Here is a 20191-nt window from a genome sequence, read left to right as displayed (position 1 = left end):
CTTTGTGAGGACAATGCCCAAACCACTGAGACACACCAGCCGGGACAATGGTCAAGTCTTCTTGATGCCCTCCGCTCTCTAACAGCGCCATTGTTAAAGTATCAGTATCGTGGTGTTAGTCAGTTCAAGTCACTGACATCCTGATAGTACTGAGCAGGCTGGAACCACTGCCCAGCCTCCCTCCCTGGGTGGCAGTGAGGTGAGGCAAGAAGCCTGCAAGGGGGGCCTGAAAAGCCCCGCTGGCTGACTCCCGCTGCATGGTCCATGGTGCTTCGCATGTAAACATGCAGAGAGCCCTGCTAATCCCTCCACCCAGATGCTGCCAGAAACTTGGGCTCTGGGGACTCCCCCAGATGTGTGCTCTGAGCCAGCCAGGCTGTGTAGAATCTTCTCTCTGGAGCCAATCAGACCCTCGCCAAAGGGGAAGCAGCTCATTGACTGCTTATGAGTCTCATATTATATCTGAGATCTGTGCTGTGCTGGGAGCTAGAGCGTTTTGGCTTGTCTCCCTGGGGTTAGGGAAGACCTGGCATCACGCGGAGGCTCGGGCTGAGTGTCCCACTGTGACTCGGGGGTACCCTGATCTGTACTAAATGCTGGGCTTTGCAGCGGGTGCAGTCTGCTGAGTGGGAGTCAATGCTGGGCAGTGGCTTATTGCCATGAACGGAAGAGCCCATTTCTCAGGGCCCACCTTTGATTCCATCAGAATATGATTCCATGAGGGCTGATCCAATCACTGCTATCCCCAGGACCTAAAAGACAGTTTGGGAAAGTGTGAATGTCGCCTACAAACAGGAGGAAACATTGCTTCTCAGGACATTTAGAACGTACAGAAAATTATGTTGTTAGAAACCAGAAAATGATACCACTGAGAAATGTACTCGTGCTACTTAATCAAGAAATATTCCCAACTAGTCTAATTCTTTAAAAAACTAGAACAGTCTTGGCTGGTGTGGCTCAGTGGATTGAGCACCAGCCTGTGAACTAAAGGGTTGCTGGTTCGATTCCCAGTCAGGGCACATGCCTTTGTTGTAGGCCAGGTCCCCAGTTGGGGGCACACGAGAGGCAACCACACATTGATGTTTCTCTCCCTCTCTTTCGCCTTCCCTTCCCCTCTTTCTAAAAATAAATAAATGAAATCTTTAAAAAATAACTAGAACAGAAAGAAATTTTTCTTCTTTTTCTTTTAGAAATGTAATTAGTTGTTTTCTCCTAATAACTCCTTACCTTTCTTTGTAACAAATTTCATGGCGTCTTATAAATGCATCAACAAAATACTTAGAATTGAAAGAGGAAATTAATTACTTGGTTTTTCAGGATGTTTGTATGTCCATTGTAGTTAAATACTACTACTGCCATTAAGCATTGACGCAACTTTGGTGAAGCAATTGCTGTAATGGGGCCTCTATGTAACATTTTCTTGCGTAGGATTTTGAAAAGAAAAAAAAATAAAAGCTTAGGTCTTGGAAAATATTAGAAAAGAGCCTCTCCAGGCTTACCACAGAAGTACGGTAGTCTCACCCCCAAAGGGCTACGACCGGTTTTGACTGAGTAGTTCCTCCTTTGTCTCTGGGGCTTGGGCCTCACTTCTGTTTTGACCGCTGGCCAGCCACCCTGTCTTCATGGAAGTCACGCAGAGGAGGTGACGTGCTTCTCACCAGTTCCTCTGGGGCCTTGCGCAGATGTGAGGTCGGCCACAGCACAGTGGCCTCCGCAGCAGGTGTTGGGGAGCAGCGCAGTCTGGCTGTGCAGGGGAAACAAGCAGCCCAGGAGCCCCCAATGTTGCCGGGACCTCTGGAACAGGGTCTCCTCATTTGTAGGGTAACCAGTACATGTCCCTTGTTCACTGGCAAGGACTGTGTCTGGACACATTTGCCAAAGGCTATTCCTACATTCGATGTATCTCGAAGGCTATGGCCCTGCAGGCCCCTACGGCTCATTGCGAGGCCCCTCACGGGACAGTAGACCTGTCTGGGACACCCACCCTGTTCCAGGCAGCACCTGGGGAGCTGGGGGAGCAGTGACAGGCAGACCCAGCCCATCTCGCTCTCCTACACAGCCCGCACCCTGCAAAGGCGTGAGAGGTATATGAGTGTTTCTAAGCACCTTGTGCTCACGGAGTAACAAAGGGGGACTGTGGTGTATGGACTGGCTCATTTTGTGATATTGCTGCTGTTGTCATGTCCGGTTCTACCAATCACTCTGACAAGGTCAAATCTACACAACAGTGGTTCTTTGTAGGGGAGAGAGAACATTTCAAGTATAGGGTGTCTGTACGGCTCTGACCCTGATCCTCGCAGCTCCAGCCCCCTTTGGGCTAGACAGCTCCTCCTGGCTGCCTGGGGGCTCACTCCTCCCTCTGGCTGCAACATGACAGAGGTCCAACATGACAGGGATCCACATCAGTGTGGGAAGGGGGCCCGAGCCAGTTCAGCAGCTGTGGCGACCAACCGGGCCCCAGACTCCTGGGGGCAGAGCAGCTGGAATGAAGGTGGGGTTGGTGTCTGGTTATGCAGAGTTGGGTGAGGAGCAGGATTGGAGATAAAGCTGGGCTGGGAGTCTTCCCTGGTGACACTGTTCATGAACTGCTGGCTGAGATGGTCTGGGAGATCCCCACCCCATCCTCAGATCATCTGTGCTGATAAGGGTGGCTGGGGAGATGTGGCATGTATGGGTACCATCGGCACTGAGGGCACTGCTTTCTCCACTCAATGGTGGGTGAGACCATTGAGCAGCCAGGTAATTCACAGTGGTTTAGGGGGGCTATTGGCATGGTGGTCAAGGCGAGGGCTTTGTAGGCTCAGGGCCCCCTGTCCTGGTCCTACCTTCAGCCTCTGAAATCTGTTGGGTTTCTGACGCCATCTTGGGTTGTTGGATCTCTTAGGATAACACGTAAAACTCCCATTTCAGGCCAGCGGGTGACTCCCCTCAGCTGCTGTTTGGGGACCAGGCTCTTTCCGTGTGTGACTCTGCTGTCCCCAGGATCTTGGAGTTGAGGGACAGGACATCTTATCACATTCGCTCAGAGCAACAGCAGTCCTTCTACTCACAGGTCACTGGGCTGGGGGTGGGAAATGTGAGCGCGGGAGCACATGAGCGTTGCTGAACAGTTAGCTCCTCTGTCACAACAACAGGGTGGATGTCCCAAGCCCCAGTTTCCTCATCTGTAAAGCGGAATCCCATGGGACTGACCTAGTGCCTCACACGGAACGGTCACTCAGCCCACAGCCCTGGCCACAGTCAGCGAGAAGCGCCGTCCAGCCTTGTCCCCACCTGTCCCTGTGGGCACTCCATGTCCTGCTGGCTGCAGAAAGCGGTTTCATAATGACTGTCATGCAATTCTGTATTGTGAGTAGTATGTACATGCTAGTATATGTCATAATGATGGTTATGTACCATGTGCTATGTATTGTGATTATTATGTAAATGTAAATGAACGTTCACTCTAGCATATGTCAGGGGACTGATACTCCTGGGGCATTGACACAGGCTAGTAAGGACAGTCCTCTTGTTTGCTGTTAGTCGAGGCTTTTGTTATCAAAGTAATACAGGTCACTGCCAAAATCACCAACACACAGAAAGCTACAAGCCTAAAAGCCTCCTCTGGCCCCGGGGGCCCCTCCCATCAGCCCCACTGGGAGCAGCGACCCTGGTGCACTGCTGGGTCAGTCCATACAGAACTGCTTAGATACAAGCATACAGAAATCCCCTTTTTAGACAAACATGAATCACACCGCAGTGTTGTTCTGGGCTCCTTTTCCTCTTTCCTGTTCAGTCCCCTTAGAGCTGCCTGGTATCCGCCATGGAAGGAGCCAATCTGCTTAACCAGAGGCAAGGGTTCCCACGGGAAGTAAAGGAACATCTGACTCTTCTTTCTCTGGGGGAGCTGATGCCTAACTCCCTCCCAAATTACTGGTCTTTCTGAAATCGCAGTCCCTTGGGGGTGCCTCCAGAGTCCACGTGCTTCCTGCTGGCACCCCTGTTGGTCCCAGGGAGTGGAAAGTCCTGGTTCTTCATCCAGGATGAGGCCATGAGGTGGGGAAGCTGCAGGAGGCCCTTCCCTGCATCTTGAGCCTCAGCTGGTGCAGACTAGCAAAGTAGGCCTTGCAGCGCCCTGCGAGGCACTGGGGACACTTGCTTCAACGTCGGGGCTTGGGCCCAGAGAATGAATCTCCATTGGGATTACACTGCCTGCTGTACGGAGAAAACCAGGAGGGCCCAGACAGAGAGCAAGGCCACAGCGGCCCGGCGGTCTCGGTGGCCCTGCGTTCAGCGCGCTGGGAGAGCACTTTTGTGCACCCGCCGCATCGCAGGTCCCAGCCCCGGAAACCCACCTGGCGTCAGCCCTAGAAGAAAATTTCCCAGTTTTTAGCTGTTTGTCTGCCACCTATGTACCTCCTAAAATGATCTCCTACGCCCCACTTTGGCAATCGCTGTCCTAGTAACTCCCACACCTCTTCCAGGGGGACGTGTCCCTCTGAACAGCTGCAGAAGGGACCCCTGTGGGTCTGTGGAACGTGTAGGATTGGTGACAAGACAGAGCCGTTTCTGCGTCTCCCGTGCCAGCACAGGAGGGTATTTTTGGCTATAGGGACCCTCTGGAAGGTGTTCCTTTTTTCTGGAGGGAAAATAAACGCCTCCGTCTCCATCAGCACGGCGGACAAGCGGTGAGGTGGGAGGCCTGTCCGGGCCTCCTGCTCTGGCCGACAGAGGGCCCTTGGTGGCCTCACATGTGTGTGTGGGGAGGGGGGAGGCCACATGAGGCCCATTGCTAGAGTTTTGGGTTCACAAGGTAGATTCGGCTTCCCTTTCAACAGGTTGTGTCAATGAGCTGCAGATGGGTCCCTTCCATCACAGTCACTTCCCGTGCGGGCAAGGACCCTCTGCGCCGCCTTGGTGAAGAGCTACCTGGTGTCCAAGCCCCTGCTGGGTCTGGGAACAGATTTTCTCTTTGGCTCACACGTCAGAGGATAGACTGTTCTTGGCAGGTTCACAGAAGCACCTGGATGCTCACTTGGCATTCTTGGCAGTGAGGCTGAGCATTTGGAGATCTTGGTGGCTCTGACCCAGTTGGATGCTGAAACCTAGTGCCCTGGTACGGGGAGGTGGGGGCTCATACCTCCAGGACACTTCATGAACTGTGCTCCGCGTGCTAACGTACACACAGACTCTGTCACTCCAGCAGTCCACCCAGGTGCCCTCTCTCCTCTCTTGGCCACATCTTGAAGTATTGTGGGATGTCTGGACTCCAAAGACGTTTATTTTATGTTCAACAGTCTTTCTCTTAAGATGCTTTGTGTTCTCCCTTGGGTTTCATGTGACACCTGGGACCAGTTTACTCAGTGGGACCAAGCACCAGGCGTGAACACTATTGTGTTCTCACGTAAGGTAACAGGAGCATGAGCTTGCTCACATAATAGTGCTGCGCTGTCCACACGGGCCCCGGGGAGCCTCAGCAGTCCCTGACAGAGCAGCGCTGCCGTCCTGCTCTGCAGAGGAGGCCACCGAGTCAGGCTGGGCACCCACTCCCCTGCCCGAGGTAGGAAACCAGACAGAGGGATGGAGGGGAAGACAAACACCTGTCCGTGCCCTGGTGAGCTACCTACTTATGAGGGTTGGGTAGATCTAAAGCTTGTCAGTCAGACAGCTGGGATTTATCCACATCTGGCCCACTCGGTGCAACATCTAGGAGGCTGGACGTTCCTCTGGAGCAAGAGCGTCCCAGCCACCCAGGCTGTCCGTGGTCACATCTTTGCTGCGTCGGGTCCTTGGTACCAGGACGCAATCCCATCTATGAGTTTATCTAAGTAAACCATAATTTGAAACCTGAAACTTCTGTATAAAATACCATAGCTTTGTTTTCAGGTCAGACAAATTTTACTATTATTATATATATTCTTTGGATTGTTTGAGCACCTACTTATCATTGAAATCACAGTTATCTTTTTAAAAAGCAAGGTATGATTGACAGACATATTAGTCTCAGGTGTGTATCTGTCTCCGTGCGTAGTTACAGAATTTTTTTTCTTATGATAAGAACTTCTAAGATTTACTCTCAGCAACTGTCAAATATACAACAGTGCTATTAACTGTGGTCACTGTGCTCTGCTTCATGTCCCCAGGACTTACTTATTTTATAACTGGACATTTATACTTTTTGACTCCCTTTACCTGGAAGCTGCCTTGGTTATTTCCATGTACACTGATCAACAACAATATCAAGCCCAGATCATTTCAACTTTTGGGGTTCAGAACTCATGCTGCCCAAATGTGTTCCAGGGTTTCCCACAGAAAGGGCCGAACCACAGCTGTCACCCAGCCCCCTCGGTCTCTCCCAGCAGCTCCTCGCTGACCGACGGGGCGAAGCACATCCATGATGGGTCTTGGTGGCTCTGAGGCAAAGAGACAGATGGAAAGTACTGTCAGAGGCGGTTCTGGTCTGAGGGACAGTGCAGCCCACTGCCCTTTCCGGGGACAGTGCAGACAATGTGAGCAGAGGAGGCAGCCCTGTCTGTGCCTCCTTCTGTGGCTCCCAAGCCCACTTCTGTTGGTCTTCATTACCATAGAGTCTTTTACCTGAGGAAATGCAGGGTCCACAGCAAGTAGGAGTAAGCAACGTTTTCGTTCATACTGAATTAAATTATTTGGGTGCCCAACAGTTAAATATCAACTGGATTTTGGACAGGTGACCCTCAGAAAATCCTGTTTGCCTTACTTCATTCGAGCCGGCACCAATGTCTCTGAAGTCCAACAACAGGACCCTGGGAAGTCACTTGAATTCCCTGGCCTTGTTTCCATCATCTCTAAATAGTCTCTGTGCTTCCTCTACATCGGCACCATTAACAATCAATCAGCCAATCAAGCAACAAACAAACAAACAGAAATAAAATCATGGGTGTTTTCTACATGCCAGACACTGTGCTGTGTGCTTTCCCTGAGCCAGCTAATTTCATCCTGACTTTCTGGTAGGAGCTCAGTGAGACTCTGACAACTTTCAGTGGCTGGTGAGTCCTGTGCTGTTTGGGGCAAAACCTCAGATGCTTCTGGTTTCCTGGCTCGTGTTAAACCAGGGAAACAGCAAACAGTTCAGCAGAGTCAGTCTGGCCTTTGAAACAGAGGGCAGAGCAGGAACTGAGGCTGGCTCTTCTCCCAGTATTAAAAGTTCCGAGAGCCCCCTGCCCCACCCCTTCTCCGGCCAACTGAGGGACAGCTTGAGAACACCAGCTCTGCCTCCATGCGCCCCCATCCTGCACATCCTGTTCCTCCTGCTGGGTGACAAGGGTACAGGTGGTGGGACAAGGGACTGAGACGCAGTTTGGGGTGCTATGCAGCACTGGGTAGTTAGTAACTAGGTGTCAACGATGACGGCGGGGCAGCAATGACAATAACGAAACAGAAGCAGGGGCGGGTAAGTCTGGGCACGAACACCAGGTCGCCATGCGCGGTTGTGCGTGACTTTGCCTCTAGGCAGCTCACCCCGCTCAGCTCTCGTCCTCGCACTGTGAGGAGGAGGTGGAGGTGGCTCCACGCAGCAGTATGCAGGGTCCCCGCGCTGCGAGCAGGAGGCGGAGGTGGCCTCCACGCAGCGGTGTGCAGATGAGCATGCCAGAGGCAGGGGAAGGCCCAGAGCCAGATTTTATGCTTTTTCTCTCTGCACATCAACACTCTATCTCCTTGATTCCAAAATTCTGTTGGAAAACATGACACTTCTTTCTGAGTGATTATCTATTCATATAGCACGGCCTGCACATTCCCGTGGAAGCATGTAGCACTTCGGAAGATGTAGTTGCCGGGAGAAATCAAGTTTCTCTGGCTTCCAAAACAATGCTCCATTGCCTCGTTTGCCCCAATCCCCGAAAAAAGTTTTAAAATTTTAAAAAGACGTGAGCAGCTGGCTTCCATTTCTGAATCTAGTCATTCTGCTGGCTCCTGAGTTGCGGAAGCACGATACGCAGCATGTCACATGCGTTTCCGGAGCAGAGGTGCTTCGAATGAACCCCATTTGTTCTGATGGGACCTCAGGGCGTCCTGTTACAATGGCCTTGTAAACATCCAGGAAAACCTGTTGGCTACTGGAAATCTAGATTCTAAATACTGTTTACTCCTGAGCAATTTGTAATTCCTTTCCCAGCTCAGGTAACTATAAACTCCTACAAAGTGCTTTATAAACACTCATTAGAGCATTACAGAAGTCCTTTGAGCTCCATGGGATTATCTCCGTTTAGCAGTTGAGTAAACTGAGTCACAAAAGTTGAAAGATCTGCTGAACACTATGCCAGGAGCAAAGACAGGGCAGGGCCAGAGCTCAGACATCCTGGCTCCTCAGCTGGTGACAGTTCCCAGAATGTGCTGGGCTGAGGGTGTCCGGGCTCCCGACCTCCCAGGGTAGGTCCCGCAACTCCTCGCTCAAGCCCATCTCCCGGGACTGGCTGAGGTCCCCTGGCTCCCGAGACACCACTGTCCAAGGGCAAAGACTCCACTTTGAAAGGCCAGCTCCGTCCTTTCCTGCCCAGCAGCCCAGTCTCCCCTGCTGGTCAGGGCCCGCACACGCGTGAGTGGACAAAGTGGGAACGCGTGGGGTTGCTGCTTTCCCACTAGTCAATCCATTGAAAATAGCCAGGATTGGCTGGGGGTAGCAAACATTTACAGACTTTTGGCTGCCCTGCGTTTGAACCCACTTCTTATTTTGGGCTCCACTGCCCGCCAGGAAGACAGACAGGGCAGGCTACTCGCTCTCCTAGCGCCCTGGCAGGAGGGTGCAGGCATGGGGACATGGCAGACGTCCCCTGGTGGGCCGTGGAGGTCCCAGTACCTCCCATCTGTTAGCACTGGTGCCCTGGGGTGAGCAGGTGGTCAAGGTACCAAGGAGGCAGCTTTGTGCACAACATTGGCCGTGGTTGAAGCTGTCGGTCCCTGGTGTGCTTTGCTTCCTGCTCATTTCTGGGAACTTCTGGGTTGGTTTGTGAGTTACCAGTTATCCCTCCAACTAATTCCTGCTGAGGAGGCTCAGCAGAGTTGAGCTTTGTGTGTTTGGATCTTCATGGGTACAGGCTGGGGAGTGAGAGAGGTTTCCCTTCCTCCCTTCTGTTACTGAGAGGTGGGCCTACTGATAAAGCAAAGGCAGTAAACGTGCCGTCACACAGAAGGGCTCTGACGATTGGGAGCTGATGTTGGGGAAGGGTCCAGCCACTGCTCTCCAACGCTAACAATATTGATGTGCACGCCACCATCACGTCACATTGTGTCCATCCGCACCCTGGCGCTGTGAGCATCGTGGTCCCGGCGAGTCAGCACCCACGTGCTCTCATCTCCTGTCTCCCTCAAGGCTCCTTTCAGCAGGGGCTCCCCATCCAGGCTCTTCTCTGGCTTGAGGAGGTGGGGTTGAGTCAGGGCTGCCTGCAGCAGCGGGTGGGGAGCACGGACAGGTTTCCCCAGGCCCTGTGTGCTTTTGTCTCTGTGCTGCTGGGGGTGTGGTGCTGCTGTCGGGGTCCCTGGGCCCCTTAGTGGGCAATGTTTTACCTACACCAATGGCAGTGGGCCAATGCTTCGTATGGATGCTTAGAAAAAGAGAATATAATAATAACTAATATTTGTTGAGTGTTTATTATGTACAAATCTCATTTCATCTTCCTAACATCCCTGTGAGGAAGCTGTTATTATCATCTCTAATTTACATGTGAGGCAACTGAGGCACAGAGAGGTTAAGGGACTTACCCGGGGTCACCCAGCTCCAGGTGGTGAAGACCACCTGGTCCCCTTCCCTAATATGCTACAGTGCCTAGGTGCCCGCATGTTACTGGGTGGCTTCCGAAGCTAATTCTTTATCACAATTCAGTGGAAAGATTATAAATATATAGATTTCCAGGGTCCACACTCAGGGATTTTAATTCTGTAAGTGCTGGGAGGGTGGAGGGTGGGGCTTGGAGATTGAGTTGCTAACAAGCACCCCATGATTCTGAAGACATTGGGAGCTGGTGGCTGACACAGGAGCAGGTGCACTTGGTAGAGAAGGCTTATTGATCACGGCATCCTTCTGACTCGACCAGAATCCTTCTTAGTGCAGGTTCTGACGATCAATCGTTTGGCGGTGGCTTCAAGACAAATCAATTTGTCATCCTCTGCCTAGAGCATCCAGGAAGGGAACTGAAGAAGCTGAGCTTTATCACAGGCCACTAACTCAGCAAAGAAGGAAAGTAACAGGGTATTTCTGTGCCTCAGGCTTTTTTCTACTCTTTTGGGGGTGAGGAGGCAGTTATAGACTTTTCATTTTTAGCCTGGAGAGGCTCTATTAAATTGCTCTATTAGGTAAGGTAACGGTAGCTATTTTAACATCATATAACATATTATAACTGTCACTGAAACTGTTCTAAGTTTGATCTTTGTTTTCTTTTAGTTATTCCTTAGGGTGTGGCCCCAACACCAACTCGAATGTGTTCTGTCAGCAGCAGGCGAGGGGGACGGGATCTGTTCCTTGCAGCCCTTAAGGTTCAGGCTGATGGGGGCTCTGCCATCCTCAGTGTGTGGCTTCCAAGATCAGTCACCTTAAATGTTCACGTTCAAGAGACTGATTGTCATGAAAGACAGTGGAGAATTGCCCAGGAGCTTTGAAAGATTATTGGTCTGAAGCTACATTGGCTCGAATACATTCCACTGGGCAGACCTGGTCACATGGCTTCACCAAACTGCAAGGGAGGCTGAGAGATGGGGCCTCATTTGCCCAGCAGGACAGGGACCTGGTTGGTGACTAGCCAGTGGGGTCCCCTTGTGAGCCAGGAGGGCTGTGAGTGCCCGGGAAGGAGGGACGGTGCACTGCGGAGTCCTGAGCGGTGTCACCTGGGCCGATGGTGTCAAGTTCATAACTCCTGAGCTGTTCCACATTGGAAATACATTCAATGGAACAATCTTCACATTTTAAATAGAAAAAACAACCCCAAGAATAGTGAACATTTTAGAATTCTCTCCATCATTTTTACAATCTGTTATATATATTTTTGGCATTCTTTACATTTATGATTTTAGGAACCCTTGTTACCTCCTGGTTTTGTTCATTAGATGTTTCTCTCCCAAACTGCTTCCTAAGGGGAACCTACCTGGCCTTGGCCCTGGCCTTCTCCATATTCTGAAGTAAAGACTGGAGGGATGACTTTAAATTTCTGACCTCTGAGCAGATGTTGGTCTGGGTGGATCCTTTCTCTCGAAGTCAGTGTCCCTGGTGGGTAAAATGAAAGCTTTGGATTAGGCCCACCCTGTCCCCTCCAGCGCTAGGTCCTTGGCGCCCCGATTTACACTTGTGTATGACAGTACCAACCACCCACGACTGGGGTACAGTGAGCATGAACACTGGTCTTACTGCTGACTACGGAGTACGGAGCCACCCATTGGAGCTTGGCTACGCTCAGCTGTGGGGTCGACTGTATACCTACAGATAGGAGTCTGGACCTTGAAGCTCAGAACAAAGATGGGCCGGGGCTGTTCTGCCACTGGCCCAGGAGTTCTCCCAAAAACAAGCCCTGGCCGCGCTGTGACGCAGTCTGCCCACTGATGAAAGGAGGGCACAATTCTGAGCTTGTTTGCTAAACACGTCGAAAGTCTTGAAATAAAGGTGGTGTTTAATACGAGTTCAAAGCATGTGTAATTATTTTATTGCCCCTTTTATTCCTGAGATTTTTCTGTGTGTTTGGATCACAATCCCAAGCCAGGGCCATAAACTCACTTTTACGCAGACGCCCTTCACACATGGTGTCCCACCTGCGCAGTTCGGTCGGTGTGGGAAGCACTGGGGGGAGGGCGGAGCCCAGCACAGCAGCTCACCGGTGCTCTCCGCCTGGCTGAGGCCGTTGGCAGGTCCTGCCCCTGGCACTGGTCTCTGGTGGATATTTTTAACCACCCAATGGGCTTCTGCCCCACAAACTGGGTGAGTCGCCTTGTTGGATCTGCCAGTTGGGATGGCCCCACACACCAAACCAACTGTGTTCCTTCTTGTGGGGTCTCACCACCGCTCTTCCCAGAGACCCATGACCTGAGCCCTAGGGGTAAAAAAGCTTCAATTTGGAAGGGAACGCTAGAAGTTGGCTGGTGTCTCTGCTCACCAAGGCTGGGGCTCCTCTTTGCAGAGCTGGGGCCCAGCCTTTGCTGGTCAACATGGCCCTACCCTGCCTGCTTCGGGAGGCATCCTGTTCTATCCCTGGGTAGGTCTGCTTGTAAGATGTTCTTCTGGAAGGTGAACAGACATGTTGGCTACACTCGGTGAGTCCCAGAAGCCTGGTTCCCACGCTGTGTGGACGCCATAAGCAGGAAAAGCTGAGGGAACAGAAGTGAGGCAGGAGATGGAAAATCCTCAGACACTATGGCAGTCGTCAATCAGCGTCCTGATTTCTGAGAATCGCCTTGTGACCTGATAATAATTAGTACTGCGGCTTCCTCCCTGAGTGGGCAATCAAGGAGGATTGTGGGAAGTCACATGTGTAGAAGCTTGTACAGCTTGTAGCCATTCAATAGAAGAGAGCCATTCCCTGACCAGAGATGGCCCGTGCTCATGTCTTGGGAAGTGTACGTTCCTTAATAAATACCCCGCTTGCTTTGCTTTACATTATCCATGTGGTCAGCTCAATTCTTTGCTCGCAACCACCAAGAGCCTGGGCCCCATCCCCCTCAGTAGCAGAAATGCAGGACCTACGAGCCAATTCCATTCAGGTTCTTCCTGTGCCCGATGGGTGTGACAAACCATGGCTAGTGGCAGCCCATGCAAACGAGTCCACACTTAGGGTTGACTTCCAGGGACTGAGCCTTCAGGGGCAGTATCTCAGATGCTGTCCTGAGTCTTTCCTTCCACTTGCAGCCAAAAAGCAGGCATTGCAGACCCCACATTGTGGAAGGACGGGAGCCTCTTCAGCATCTGTCTCCATTAGCAGGAGCTTAACGTGGATGATCAGGTCTCAACTCATTAACTGAATCATTTATTCAATTGCCATTCAACAGGCCTGTGTAAACAGTCCTGCAGGATAAGGGAATTCTGATTCTTATACTTGAGAAACTGACAAATTCCTTAGGGAGTGGGCACTCTTACCTGGGCAGAGTCACTGTGCAGGTCTCTTCCAGGAAGTCCCGTCACAAGATATTGGAGAACAGTGGTCTTTGGGGTCTCTATTTTTCCTTTTTCCATTGGTCTTTGGGTGTCAATCACACACACACACACACACACACACACACCAGAAAACAACTTCCTTTTGCCTGGTAGCCCCTCACTCCATAGACCATAGAGAGTAGGATGAAAAGGTGAGCAGGCCTGGGGGTGCAAGCCACTCCACCTGAGTCTGTGGGAGGGCCCACCAGCGAGAGCTGGCTCTGGGCCAAACAGTGGCAACCAAGCCCTGGGTTGGTGGGTGGCTGGGTGCTTGGTAGGGAGCCTGTGACAAATGCTCTGTAAATTGTTATGGAATAAATGAATAATTGAATGAGTAAAGGTGTCTGGAATGCACCCTTGTCAAGACATGGTTCCAAAGTTTTTCTCAACTCCATTCTCATCCTCCTGTGCTGAATGCTTCCCTCTAGGTGGTTTAGGGATGGGGGTTTCTAAATCCAAAAAGTTCTGTAGACACCTCTTGCCATCAAACAGCCTTGACTAGATCCTCAGACCATTTTCCTAAAAGAGATTTCATAGAACAGAAGATTCTAGAATCAAGGTCTTGTGGGATTCTCTCTCTCTTTTAATCCTGCAACAAAGATAGGCAGAAGGATTTATTATTATCCAAGAACATCCGGCAGTGAGTGCACCGATGTTTACATAGTTCCTTACCATGTGAGCTCAAAGCACTAGGGAAAACATTTGTATTCACAGCGTCCAAGTGAGGCAAGCAGACATCAAGAATTATTATCCTGCTCAATGGATGGAAACTCTAAGACCCTCATTCATGAACCAGTCAGGAATGTGGCTCAGGAGAGCAGCCGTCTCCCTCTGCCCCCACAAGTACATGAGTGACCACGCAAACGTCCATTGTCACGTGCTCTTGGGATATGCCTTCCTGATCAGTGCCCTGCCGGAGCCAGGTGGACAGGTGGGTTCAAAGGCATCCATACCTTTGCACACGTCTTTCTAAGTGTCTGGGAGGGGAGGGGAGGGTCTCCTAGCAGCGTGGTTTTCACAGCATTGCCCCGACCCTGTCCCAATCCCTTGGAACATTCACGTTTATCGCACACTCTTCTTGCTTGCTGTCACATTCTTGGGCCACCAAGTCATATCTCGCTTTCCCCAGTGAGTCCCATACCCAGGTCGCTCTCCCCACTAGGTCTCCTGGGCAGGCTCAGGGTCCCCAACCACAAACCCTCCTTGCTGACTAGCCCTGGACCCTGGAGTCCCTCGGAGTTGCCTCCCTCCAAAATGACTGGACTCAGAGGTCTGACTTGAGACCCATTCCTACTGCCACCTGCCAAGAACTTTGACTTTAGTCACCTCCCCCTTCACTCCAGGCCATGGTCGGCCATTTTAATACTGTTTCCTGGAGCCCATGAATCCTTCCTCACATCTCCTTGCTTCTTTGCTGAACATCATGTCCATCCTGGCCTCAGCTCTAATTACTCCAAAACACATCTGCAGCCAATCACATTTCCTGAGCTTCAAATCATCATGTCCAGCTGCCCGTAGGACAGACAGACAGCTCTACTGAACCACTCATCAACCTCGAAAACTCAACCTTGTGAACCCCATTATTTCTCTTTCCAGGCATGTTCGTCTTCCAGGGGCCCCTTTCAGCACCGTGGCACCAGCACCCAGCCAGGAGGTCGTTTAGGCCCAAGACTGTGATCGCCCTTGGGGTGCCCACCTCCCGCCGGCCCCAGGCACGTCTCTGTTTGCCCATGTTCCCTCTCCCCTCTGCCACCTCCCGAATCCAGGCTGGTGGTCTAACCTTGGGACCATGTTCACCTCTTCCCAACTTGCTTCTTCCTCTAGGCTCATCCCCTGAACTCCACCTCCACGCTGCAGCCAGAGAGATGCTTCTAAAACCCAGAGCTGAGCATTCTCCCCATTGCATTCAGGATGCAAGTCAGTCGCTGCCAGGTCCCCATCCCCGTCCCTTGGCATTCCTGCCTCTCCTTGCACTCCACCTCACTGTGCCACTTCCTGTCCCTTCATGTCCTTGCCTGGAACTCTGCACATGCTGATCCCTGTACCTGAGATGTTATTCCTGCCTCACTCTCAGCCTTGGGCAGTTTGGCCTGGCTAACCCCACACTCTCCGTATGTCTGGGCTAGGCAGTCGTCTGCACTTGTGAGTGCTGGGACCTAGGGGACAGACTTGCTGCCAGGCACTGAAGCTACCACGCCACTTTTCTCTAGGCAGCAAATACCACAGTGTCCCTTCCAGGCAAGGCTGCCCTGTGGCCCAGCAGGGGCCAGGCACCAGCCAGGATGGCCACAGGACGGGCTTGCCTCGCGGCTTGCCACCTTTAGCGGGGCCTCCCAGACACTCTCCCTTTGTCTGTGTGGAATGTCCCTGCTCTTCTCCTCCCCAAAGAGGCCAGAAGAAGCACTCCTTCTGGGGACAGGTTGAGCCGTGGGAGGTGGGAGCAGAAAGGCAATAAACCTGCTTTATTTGTAACATTCTGTGTTTGTTATTTGGTTATCCCTACTCCGTTTCCTCAGAGCAAAGAAACACGGAAGAAGATTTTTAAAAATCCTGCTCTGAGTGTGCATGAACCTCACCGTCTCACTGCTCTGCCTTCGCCAACCCCCCCCCCCACTGCCTGTGGATTCCTCGCCCAGACCGCACTTTCCATCCTAAGTTTACAGCGTTTCCTTAGATTAATGGTTAACATATTCATTTTCTCCCCTCTGCTGCATTATCAAAGAGGGCTGTGAATAGCTATGAGCTCTCAGGTTAACAGAAAGAAACACGTTAATTATCTACAAGCCCTGAAGCAGGAAAGTTCCCCTTCGTAACCTTTGTAGGCAGGAGAGCCTCTGTCCCCAGGGCTGACCTTCAGCCGCACCTGGCAAAGCCCCAGCAACGTGTTCCAAGGCCCCTGAGCAGCCAAGGTCACAAACCGCCAAGCAAGCGGGGTGATGCTGTGGTAAGGGCGCCCTGCAATCCCACCGCCCTCGCTCCAGGACCCCCTGAAGAGGCCAGGCTGCACCTCCTTTTAAAAAATGGTTTGTCAGAGAGGGCTGATGTACTGTACACTCTTTGTTGCTGGGAGACTCAGAGAGGCATTACCCACTGTTCTTTCCTAGGATCCCAGTTCAAAAGTGCTCCTGACTCCAAATGAGCTGCAATCCTGCCCTCCCCTCACGTGGGGCAAGCAGCGCCCAGGGAGGTCTCCCTCAGCACCAGGTGCCCAGGGAGGATGGCCACCTTCTGAAGCTGGCCAGGGAGGTGGAGGAGGAGGAGGAGGAGGAGGAGGCGGCGGGGAAATAGAAGGAGGAGGAGGGAAAGGCGGAAGGAAACTCTGGGGCTCCCACTCCCCATGGAAGCAGGGCTGAAGCTGGGACCATGCCCGAGGGGTAGAGAGTCATCTTGCAGAAAGTGTCCCCTCCAGTCACAGCTCGGGTCTGTTGCAGGGAGGGGTGGCCGGGGGCAAGGAGGGCTGCCATCCAAAGTCCCGCCCGTCTGGCTTGCTCCTCCTGTGCCCTAGACTTATTAGGGAAAGAGGCAGCGAGTGCTGGCGAGCGGGGCCGGCCGTTCCCCGCGTCTGGTTACTGTCAGGCTGGGCTCCGGGCCCTGCTGCCTGGCCTCCTCCCGGCCCGGCCTGAGGCTGCCCACTGCTCCAGAACCAAACATTTCCACATTAGGCAGCCTCGGTGCTCTCCACCCGTGGCAGTGGCCTCGTGTGACCTCGGAGGCTGGCTCAGAGCCAAGTCCACCCTCCCGCCACCCCACAGGTGCACTTGCTGTTTTCTGGGCTACCCTTGTGACCTGGTGTCCAGGCACTTGGCAATATTCAGCAAACGTTGCTAGTGCGCTGTTTGGCCTTTATGCTACTCACACAAACACCCTTGTGAGCACGTGGGAGTGGCTCCGCCTCTTGTCCGTGCGGTGGTTAGAGCGCCCCCTGAGGTGTGCAGACCCCTCGAAAATGTGGGCTGGCTTTACCTCCCTCCTCACCCCAGCCTCTCCCTTTAAGCTGGTCTGACTTCCCTCCTGGGCTCAAGAATCTGAGCAGAAGTTATCCCTCCTGACACTCACACCCACGCCTGGGTTTTCACAGCCCTATGTGATCCCCACACTGTGTGCGGCCACAGAGCGGTGGCCACGGGATACTCCCAGCAGGGAGGGGCTGCAAGTGCAGATTAGGCTCAAGGTACATCAAATACCACACATGTTGAAATGATAATAGTTCGGATAAAGTCGGTTAAGTAACATGTATTATTAAAATTAATTTTACCTGTTTCTTTTCATCTTTTTTAACGTATCTACTAAAAAAGGCCACAGAGTGTGTGGCCTACATTCTGTTCTGACTGGACAGCGTGGATGTAGACTGTTCTGCTGTGAAACAGACCCCTGTTCCCTGCATGGCCCTGACGGTGGAGGTGGCAGGTCCTGTACCTGCTGCTGTCTCCCCGCCCCTCTCCTCTGCTTCCTCCCTGCAGGACTTCTAGGCTTGTTCCAGGCCCCAGGCCCAGAGCCGCCCTCCATCTGCACTGCGGTCACCAGGTCGGCTCTGCTTGAGGGCAGCCTTTGTGCGCCGGGTCCCTGGCAGACAACGAGGGTGCGCTCCATCACACATGGGTGAGCAACTGGCAGGGGTGGAGTAGCCGGAATCTGAGTTTATTTATTATTTCATTTCGAAGGGCAGCAAGTGGTCACCCTAAGTCATGCTCCTGTGGCTGCTGGTCCGGTCGAGGCTGAGCTCCGGGCCCACCGGCGCCGTTCAGAAGACACTTGGAGGAACTCTCACTTCATGAGGAGCATGGGCGTTTTAAATCAAGTGGAATCCGCGTATCACAGTGGCATTTATTCTGTATGAAATGTTTGCGGGAGGTTGAGGTGTTGTGAGGTAGACGCCACCTTCTGAGGTGGCCCTGGGACACTGGAACAAGGGGCCCAAATACAGATGTGCTATCAACAGAGAAGGCTCCCGGAGTCTGAAACCTTAGTATGAAATATATATATATATATCTCTCACAGATAATTTTTATATTTATGTTAAATGCATTTTTTTAATGTTAAATATTTTTACATTGAAAGATGCAATGATAATGTTTGGGTCAACTGAGTTATAGCATTAACATTAACTTCACTTCTTTTTTTTTTTTTTTTTGACTTGGCTACTAGAAAATTTAAAATGACATCTGTGGCTCACATTTTATTTCTCTGGGACAGGGATGCTCTCAGGGAATTATGCACTGTTTGGTTTGAGACACTTAACAATAGCTGTGAGCATCCCAACCAGGTGTGTCACAGCTTAGGAGCCTGGGGACTCAGACTCCTCCAGAGTCACCGCAAAACACGTGTCCGGTTCTGTACGGTTGAACTCTGGTTCCTCCGGCCAGATGCCGCCTGGAGGAAGCACCCTGACTTGCCCTCTTGAGTAATGGCCCCGCAGGCCCTCTGGGAAACTCCCAGGTTCCGCAGAGACTTGCCAGGTGATAATTACAGGTGTGCAAAGACCCTCCTGCTTCACACACTTAGTCATAATTATTTACCTTTACCAGGCACCAGAGGTGTGATGGGAGATTAGCTGAACAGAAAGGAGACTCGGCAGGCAGATCACCTTGAAGCTGACCTGTCAGCCAGATTTTGCAGCACCTGCCAGTTTCAGCCCAAGGGGCTGCGGTTCATTGGATGGCAGAGAGCTGCAAATTGCCTCTAGGCCACAGTCCAAATCCTGCTACTGTCTCCCTGGTTCTGGAAGACAGCCTGGCAACATCTACAGAGCAGGGGAATTTTTCCCAGAGAAAGTCTTCCACCTGAATTAGCTTTGATGCCACCTTCAAGCAGTTTCTAAGGATCTGGGCTTTTGGAGCATACATTCCCACAAAATCCACAGAAGTACTTACTCCTCGAACCCCCTGGAGACTGGGTCCTGGGTCCTGGGTCATCTACTCCCCTGCTAGTCTCCCCTCCCTGGAACAGAGACTCCGGTGTGGGGGCTGCAGGAGGAATCCCTGTGATTCAGGTGTCCCTGCCATTTGCATAAACTGGGCCGCTCCGTAGGATGAAGAGTGTTCCTGTGGAGGAGAGAAGCAACGTTTGCTAACAGGCAGGACAAATGAGGGTCTTTTATTAAGGTCAGAGATTGGTGAGGTCGGATCGGCGGGCCAGTTGCGTGACCGATTTTGTTGGCTCCTCAGAAGAAGCAAAGTATTTGAGAAATAATGGAGCCCTCAGTTCTATTTGTAAAAACCCATTTATCCTGGGAATTAAAGCAAGCGCGCTGGCTGTGCTGGTGGTCCTCACCTGGGCGTCTTGCACACCTGCGGGGCTGGTCTCCCTGCTAAGGCACCCACACTTGCAAATCGGTGCTGTTCAAGGTGAGGGATGAAAGAAAAATGTCCGTGAGAGTAATTCTGGGAGAGCTGAAAACAGGAAGCCAATGGGAACTGCAGCCGGCGGGGCATGGACGCTGGGTTCCGGCGATGTTGGCTTGTTTGGACAGAGCTTCGTGAACACACGCGGAAACCAAGGTTCGCCTTGGGACTCTGTGGGACTGGGCTGCTTTTCTCAGCTTAAATTATTCTTATGTGATTATGCTCGGTGTTCCTTTCTGTTTGGGGAATATTTTCATATTTTTATTAAAGAAACTCAAAAGATCTTGATTTTGAAAAGACACATTCAACCCAAATAAATTGCCAAGAGCATCAACAAGGTGGCCTCAATGTCTCACGTGTCAACAGCCAGTGTTCCCAACGTGCTGAAAAGTCTGGGAACAAGGGAGGAAAAGGCTCAGTCCCTGTTCTCCATGTGTTTTAACATCTCCTAGTCCCCTCCCCTGACCTCGCGCCCCAACTTTCACATCTGTGGCTCTGAAGGGAGGGAACTCAGGTTGCAGAAGAGGGTCACATTTGTGAACTATTTGTGGATTGAAGAGAACATTTCAGGGTGCGCTCCGTGGGAGGTGGCATGGGTGGGTGAGTAGAGTCAGCGTGGGTCCCTTCATGGCCTCCCGCAGCTCACGCTGGGGGCAGGAGTGCCACCAATAGCCACTGGGCCAGGTCACAGAGCTGGGCTGGTCTCAGAGGAGGAACATTCTAGAAG

The 20191-nt window shown here is 52.0% G+C and overlaps 1 long non-coding RNA gene across 1 annotated transcript; it reads right to left on the bottom strand.

The window, feature by feature from the left end:
• Window positions 1–5905: 5905 nt before the first annotated feature.
• On the bottom strand, window positions 5906–11542 carry LOC149992508 (uncharacterized). Its single transcript, XR_016508323.1, has 3 exons — window positions 11424–11542; window positions 11091–11209; window positions 5906–6392 (listed from the first exon to the last, which is right to left on the bottom strand). It is a non-coding gene; the product is annotated as an uncharacterized LOC149992508 (long non-coding RNA).
• Between the last annotated feature and the right edge of the window lie 8649 nt (window positions 11543–20191).

Source organism: Furipterus horrens, unplaced genomic scaffold (assembly GCF_987537825.1).
Source record: "Furipterus horrens unplaced genomic scaffold, mFurHor1.1.pri manual_scaffold_15, whole genome shotgun sequence".
In the NCBI taxonomy this organism is placed as follows: Eukaryota; Metazoa; Chordata; class Mammalia; order Chiroptera; family Furipteridae; genus Furipterus; species Furipterus horrens.
Note: the sequence above shows the minus strand (reverse complement) of the source record. Positions and strands in the feature narration are given on the sequence as shown.